Source organism: Eriocheir sinensis, chromosome 21 (genome assembly GCF_024679095.1).
Source record: "Eriocheir sinensis breed Jianghai 21 chromosome 21, ASM2467909v1, whole genome shotgun sequence".
Lineage (NCBI taxonomy): Eukaryota > Metazoa > Arthropoda > Malacostraca > Decapoda > Varunidae > Eriocheir > Eriocheir sinensis.
The window spans coordinates 7,417,075-7,424,249 of record NC_066529.1 but is presented as its reverse complement, the minus strand read 5'-3'; the positions used below and the strand labels follow the sequence as shown (position 1 = coordinate 7,424,249).

At 44.3% G+C, this 7,175-nt stretch overlaps 1 protein-coding gene across 1 annotated transcript in view; it reads right to left on the bottom strand.

Moving 5' to 3' along the window:
- LOC127001586 (CTP synthase 1-A-like) overlaps window positions 1-802 on the bottom strand; it is a 28,367-nt gene extending 27,565 nt beyond the window's left edge. Inside the window, exon 1 of the mRNA XM_050866372.1 lies at window positions 659-802. The gene's annotated coding sequence lies outside the window, so the exon portion shown is untranslated. The remainder of the gene's footprint in view (window positions 1-658) is intronic.
- Window positions 803-7,175: the final 6,373 nt, after the last annotated feature.

Genomic DNA, 7,175 nt, shown 5'->3' with positions numbered 1-7,175 from the left:
GCGCTGGTGGGCTTGTTTTTGGAGGAGCCTGATGGTATGGCCCAGCCTGTTGTGGCGCAGCCCAGTGTTTATAGTGGATTGGCTCATGCTGCTCTCCCGAAGCTCATCTTTAATAATAGAATCTAGAGTTCGGGTTGATAGGTGGTCTTCTGGACAGAATGTGGGTAGTTTTAAGCCACTCGGTGGCGGCTGAAAAATCCCAGCTTGGTGGCACCGGACGGGGATTGAACTCGTATCGTCCTGAACGCGGCGCCGTCACTCGGCTACCGCCTCCCCAAATATAATGGATGTATAATGGATAGAAGAAAGTGAAGGGGAAAGCAACGGAAAAAAAAAAAAGTGCATCCCCTAGGCTTTAGGGCATTTGAGAAGTGCCAATTTAGCAACTCTCAAGAAAGAACCGGACTCATGCACTAAATCCTACGACGTTACAAACATGAGCATCGAGGGTAATTTTCGGTGCTAACATCATTATTGTATCGTTGCCGGCCCAAGGTGAGCGGTGGTGGCAGCCCCTCACACGTGTCCATCGACTTATCATTGCTGCCTGTCTGCCAAATTTTACCTCTGTCTCAGGCCAGTGAACTTTATACTCTTGCCTACCTTTCATTAAATTTGATCAATGGAAAGCTGGAACTAATTGATAATCAAGTCCTACCTTCCGTCGTCTGTTCCACCCGCGGCCTGGGACACAACATTCACAACTGCGCGCACGCCACAGAGCCACACAGTAGAGTGCGCGGCACTGCGTCGAGGCCCGACAGACGTCGCTTTTAGGGTTCCAAATACAATGTACACAATGTGTACACAACGCAAACAGCCAACGTACTCGTAACACAGAAATCCATAAATACCAGACATATCACACTCATATCATACAAGCACTCCTACTTTCCACGCACCATACGTGACTGGAACAATTAACCTCCCTCATCAGATTTTAGACTGCAATACAATATAGACTCATTCAGAAAACAAATACACAATCACTTGTCACCACAACACACCAACACTTAACAATTACACTTGACTCACTTCCCTCCCCTGCACACCCGGCTTCCCCGTCCCCCCAACAGCCAACAAATATGCGTGTTATGCACTTGTACGGGTGCCCTGCGCATCATGCAGATCCATGCAGATCAAGGCCTTCTAAAAAGGCCATGTCCAGATCCAGATGTACTCGTATTCGTACTTACAAGTACACAATATTTGTACTTGTACTTGGTTTGTTGGTACTTGTACTGGGACTCCAAGTACACGACAATTTTACAAGTAGGCTATATACTTTCGAGTACATTCAAGTATAGGACTATAACCAAAAAATGCAGTGTCTGGTGTGGTGTGTGTTTGACGACCTGCATGGGTGGAAATGAGGTCAGGGTAAAGGGATTAACAAATTAAGGTGTGTCCTAATTAAGCTTGGGCCTTAATTTTGGGAGGCCAGTACGTGGTCGAGGTGAGGTCATGTAATGTGACTCCAAGCAGTTTGCCATTTGTCAAAAGCAGAAAAATCTTAAAACTAAATCAATAAAGTACTTGCACTTGGATATCCGCGAGTACAGATCGAACATGCAGTAGCGATCGTATAGATGGACGCGATCGAGTTATAAGCTGTAAAACTGATCAACTGTACTTGTACTATTTGGATTCGTCATGTCGTAATGTAATCGCACTTGTACTCGATCGAGTCCAAAAAATGTACTTGAACCCAAGCCTGCCGATCGAATTTCTTTCATAGCTCCCGGCCGGCCTCCACGTACCTCTCTTTTTTCCCCTCACATGCCAATTTAATTATTTTCCCTCGATATTGAATTATTGAATGCCCTTATAACTACTATAGCTTTTCATTCGTTACCTACTTACTTTGGTTACCTTGGTTTATTTTGCTTGGTACAGCTGAGGTGGGCCTCGATCGAGACACTGGTGGCCGGGGCCCTAGCTCATCGATCATGCAAATTCTACAGTTCGGATGACTTCAGACAGACTCGATATCGTTACCTGTCTCCACATGTCGCTTAAAACACTTTCACGGTATTCGACTATATAGCTGTTTTACATCCTTTATATGTTTTTTTTTTCTTAGTAGCTACAATTTCACTGGACTGGGAAAAGACCACGAAAATAATGTCGGTACGCTAGGGGATGATGAACCGTATGAGGTACCATGTGCACATATTATCTATGGTAGCACAGGTGATCATAGGGATCATATCGATCTTTGATTGGTTTATTTATGCATATTTTCAATGCATTAAGATTTTTTTTTTATAGTCATGACATTTCATCTTTCATTGTTATTTCTGACATGTCTTTAGCAACAGCTGTTCTCATCAGTGTCATAATGAGGGGGCTCCCGTGGTCCCATGGTAGTCTCCGCCTTGCGCTCCGGCGGGGTGATAGAGCGTAAGGGTTCGAGACCTGCCCGGTGTCATGGGAGTGGAAAGGTGGGCTCTTTCCGACACCCGCAGCCCCGTTGTTGGGCCTCCTCCTTGAAAGAATGGGCATCTCTCTACCAGCCGTCCGGGTGGTTGTGCAGCATGCACCACCTTCCTCCCTTGGGGTATATCCCCCTAACCCAGTGTTTCTTAAAGTGTGGTCCGCGGACCCCCAGGGGTCCGTGGAATGTTCCAAGGGGTCCGCAGGATAATTTTTAATATCGATTTCAGTCAAATTTTCGGCCAAAACGTCATAAATTCCTATTTTTGTAGCACCAAATCCTGATGGCTTTTTACAGTGGCTAAGTCACATTGGGATTTGAAGATAAGCCAGTAATAAATAATTCAGTTGTAATTTCAGTATATTATGACCTGCAAACACTTTCAAACTCAAGAGGAAAATTATAATAATAAAGGGTCCGCTACATGAGTAATTTTAATAAAAGGGGTCCGCTGCACAAAAAAGTTTAAGAAACACTGCCCTAACCCTATACCTAGCAGCCTACGCACTTAACGCACACATTTCACACACACACACGTACACGTACTCCACGTACACGCACACCCTCCACACCCACACTATCAACGCACATGTACTCCACGTACACACACACACACACACACACACAAACTACACATACACACTCAACGCACATGCACTCCACGCACACACACTCCACTTTTGCTCAATTCTGCGATTACTACGCACGAATATGATAACCTCCTGCCCCCCTAAACATCCCTTTCCCCTCTTCTCCCTGCCCCTTGCTCCCATGTTCTTTGCCCCTCTCCCACTTTTTCAATCCCCTTTTCCACGACGATTCATATTTTCTCTCCCTTATCCTTGTCTCACTTTCAGTTCTCCCTTTCCATCCTTGACTAACCCCCTTCCTTCCCTTCCACTCCTCCCTTTTCCCCTTACTTCTCTGTCCTTGCCTATCTTCGAGCTCCCCTTCCACCTCCCTTCATTTCCTTCCCCTTCCCCTTCCACCTCCCCCTCCTTTCCCTCCACTTCCACCTCCCTTCCCTTTCCCCCTCTTCCCCACTTCTTCCCCTTCCACCTCCCTCTCCTTATCCTCCTCTTCCACCTCCCTCTCCTTATCCTCCTCTTCCACCTCCCTCTCCTTATCCTCCTCTTCCACCTCCCTCTCCACTCCTTCCCCTTCCACCTGTTCCCCACTCCTTCCCCTTCCACCTGTTCCCCACTCCTTCCCCTTAACCCAATTCCTTTCTCCGTTTATATCACCTTCATCAATTTCCCCTCTTATAACCTTTTTTTTTTATCCTAGTTTTCAACTCATGCTCCCTTCCATCTCCTCCTCTACCTCATGATTTAAGCCCTCCATTCCTTTTCCTTAACTTCCCCTTTCGCTATTTTCCCAGCTATTATCCACTCTAATACCTACTTATTCTCCCAAGACCTTCCTTTTCTTTATTTATTTTCACTTTATTTTTCCTGCGTGTTTCTCTACTGCTCTTGCATCTTTTATCCGCTCATTTTAATCCGTTTTCTCCACCTCTTTTCAGTTCCTCTTCTAACCTTGTCAATTTAACTCATTTCTTCGCCACTTAACCTCTCCCTTTCTGCTTTTTCCCTTAACTTAACTTAAAGGCTGCGCTGCGCCCGTGCAGGAAAGGCTACGCTGCGCCCGTGCAGGAAAGGTTGCGCTGCGCCCGCGCAGGAAAAGCTGCGCTGCGCCCGTGCAGGAAAGGCTGCGCTGCGGCCGCGCAGTTAAGGCTGCACTGCAGCTGCACAGTTAAGGCTGCGCTGCGGCTGCGCATTTAAGGCTGCGCTGCGGCTGCGCATTTAAGGCTGCGCTGTGGCCGCGCAGTTAAGGCTGCGCTGTGGCCGCGCATTTAAGGCTGCGCTGTGGCCACGCAGTTAAGGCTGCGCTGCGGTTGCGCAGTTAAGGCTGCGCTGTGGCCTGCAGTGTAAACAAAGTACACTACAATATTTAGAGCCTTAAGTTTGAGATCCAATCTTGCTGTTAAAAGCAATGCAGGTCAGGGGTGGGTTTCATCATAGTGCTCTCCCAAGCGTGGTGACGTCACGCACAGTTGGGAGAATTTCTTTGTTTTCATTCATCCGCGCGCCAAGCACTCAGTCAAGGAGGATTGGGGGGGGCGGTAACTGGAGTAACCAGCGTTCGTCGCTTTCCCTTGTCTAATATGTCTTCTAATTTCTTAACCTAAATTACACTTATTATATATAATTATTATATATAAATAATATACAATTGATATTTGAATAGAAAATATCATTGTACTCTATTGTAAGGGAGTGGTTGTGTTGTATTTGTTTTCCGTCTGGCACTTTCAGCGCACCCACGGTGTAAACAAACGTTATGAGTCGTGGAGTACATAAGAGAACAGAAAGAAGGGGTCTGCAAGGGCCGGTAGGCCTGTGCAGGCAGCCTCAGCTCCTAAGCTCCTAAGTATCTAACCCCACCTAACAACATCGCTGTCCATTTTATCTAGTTTTTTTTTTCTTTCAGCAGTGTGTGACCTTGCAGCACCTCTACTCACCACTGCCATCATACGCCACCTCCACCACACTCACCACCGGCAACCCACCACACACTTACACATTTTGACAACCTGCACACATACTGATTGCACTTGTTCTCTTGTTGAGTCTTTACACTTTTCTTCGTGCTCATGTGGGGCCACGGGTGCCATCAACAGCATGCCATCAAAACCGAAAGCAAACATAAAAGGCAAAATCTGCTTCATTCTCATTTTCATACCCAGTCCCGGCCTCATATTCACCCCTGGTACCGCCTTCTCTTTTCTTGGGTGCTGGCAGCCATCCTGGGTGATGGTGATGATTCTGGGGTGGCTACCTTGCTGATTGAAAAGCCTCTCTGCTGCGGCGCTGCAAGAGTCAGTTTTTCTTGGTCAGTCCACGCCACTCGCACTTCCGAAGCACCGCTCCTCTCGCACATCCAGTCCACTACATTGCCCGCGTCATGTATAAAAAAAGCAAAACAACAGGCCAGCTTCTTCGACTCAACCTGTACCTTCTTACTCTTGGTACCCACTGAATTCGCCTAGCGGCACGATCGAAGTAAAAAGAAGCAAATGGATGAAAGTAATCAGCGCAATCCTAAAAAAAAAAAATTTTAAAAAAATTAAAAAAATTAAATTTTTGGTTGAAAAAAATAAAATTTGGTAATTTATTGTTCATATTTGGGCCTTTCTAGTTAGATATAAATGGGCTTTAATGAGCGTAATTTTTAGTTGTTATAACTCCTACGTTGCAGGAGAGGATACACTCTTGATTAAAGGGAAAAATACAGTTTTCTTGGTGTGGCAAGGAGGTTTTAGAAACATGAAGATTTTGAGGATTATTTTAAACAATTCCGCAATTCGCTTTCGACACAAAATTCTGGTTAAAAAACCCAGGTGTGTAAAACCTGCTAACAAGACTTTCAATCTTCATATTAGAAAGTAAAAAAAAATCCTTTAACACTCCTGAATTTTCATTTGACTAGAACTTGGGTTTGGCTGGAATAATACAAATAACAGAGATTTTACTGTGGTATGTTTTGTATATCTTATCTCTACAGTGGGTTTTGTATTTCATCTCTACCATGAACTTATTACTTTAGGTAGTTTGTTCTGGTAAATAATGATTTTACTGAATCATTGTTGCTCTTTCCAGGGGTGCTTACCTACAATTGTAGATGACCTTACACGGGATGCTAAAACACTGAGTCGAGGAGTGTGGCTGCCAGTTTGTGCCATGCATGTTGCTCTGGTAAGGGAACAGATGCTTAAGTTCTTATGTGTTCATTACTATTTATATGTCTGACATCTTGCTTCAATTCCTTCTGCAGTAATAGAAGTCTCCGCTAATTAATTAAGATCTGTGGTCTTAATTAATTAGCCCAAAACAGAGCTGTAATTTTTGTGACAAAGTGACAAAGATTGAGAATAGTTCTAGAGAAAATGTTTTAAGATTATATATACATATTTGGTCAAATAGGTAAAAAAGAAAGAGAAAAGAAAAAAAGCAAAGAAAAAAAAAAGCAAAAGAAAAATGAAAAGACACTTTGAGGATTGAGGATTTTGCAAGCAAAGCTATTTTTGAAGGTGTGACCCCTGTAAGAGGCAGCTAAGCCATTGTAGAATGGTAGGATTTGAAGGGCGAAGTGGTCACAAACAAAATTAGTAAAGATGAGATCATTGTTCAGTATTTGATAAACAAAGAGCTGATATTAGTATGTAAAAGTTTTATGAGGTGGTGAGCCACAAATGTGTTTGTGTTTATTCAAGATTCCTGTGCCAGGTGGGAATCCTCAGATAACTAATGTGTGCCTATAGATCTGTTGGCACCTGCTCTCCACAGCTCCCCAAAGAGGCCGACCACAGCAGAAGTGTGTTTTCCAGTCCATCAATTTCTCCCAGCATGTTCCAAGCCTCTGTTCCCCTGTCCCTTCCAGTCTGTTTGAAAAATATTTTAAAGTTCTTCTGACATTTTACAGATTCATTTGTTTCACACATGATAATATCAACCTCACTCCCTGTGATCCTCTCATCCTCTGCCTCTCTCTCTCAACCTTATGTTATATGTGACCTGCTCTACCACCCTGCTAATACAGCAAGAGCATCAAGTTAGGAATTGAGACCTCTTTCATTTCCTGCTTGTGTTGATATTGCATAGATGAATTTTTTTGTCAACATTTTTCATTCTTACTACAGCAGGTTCTCCTGTTGGGCACATCAGTTTTCCTTCAT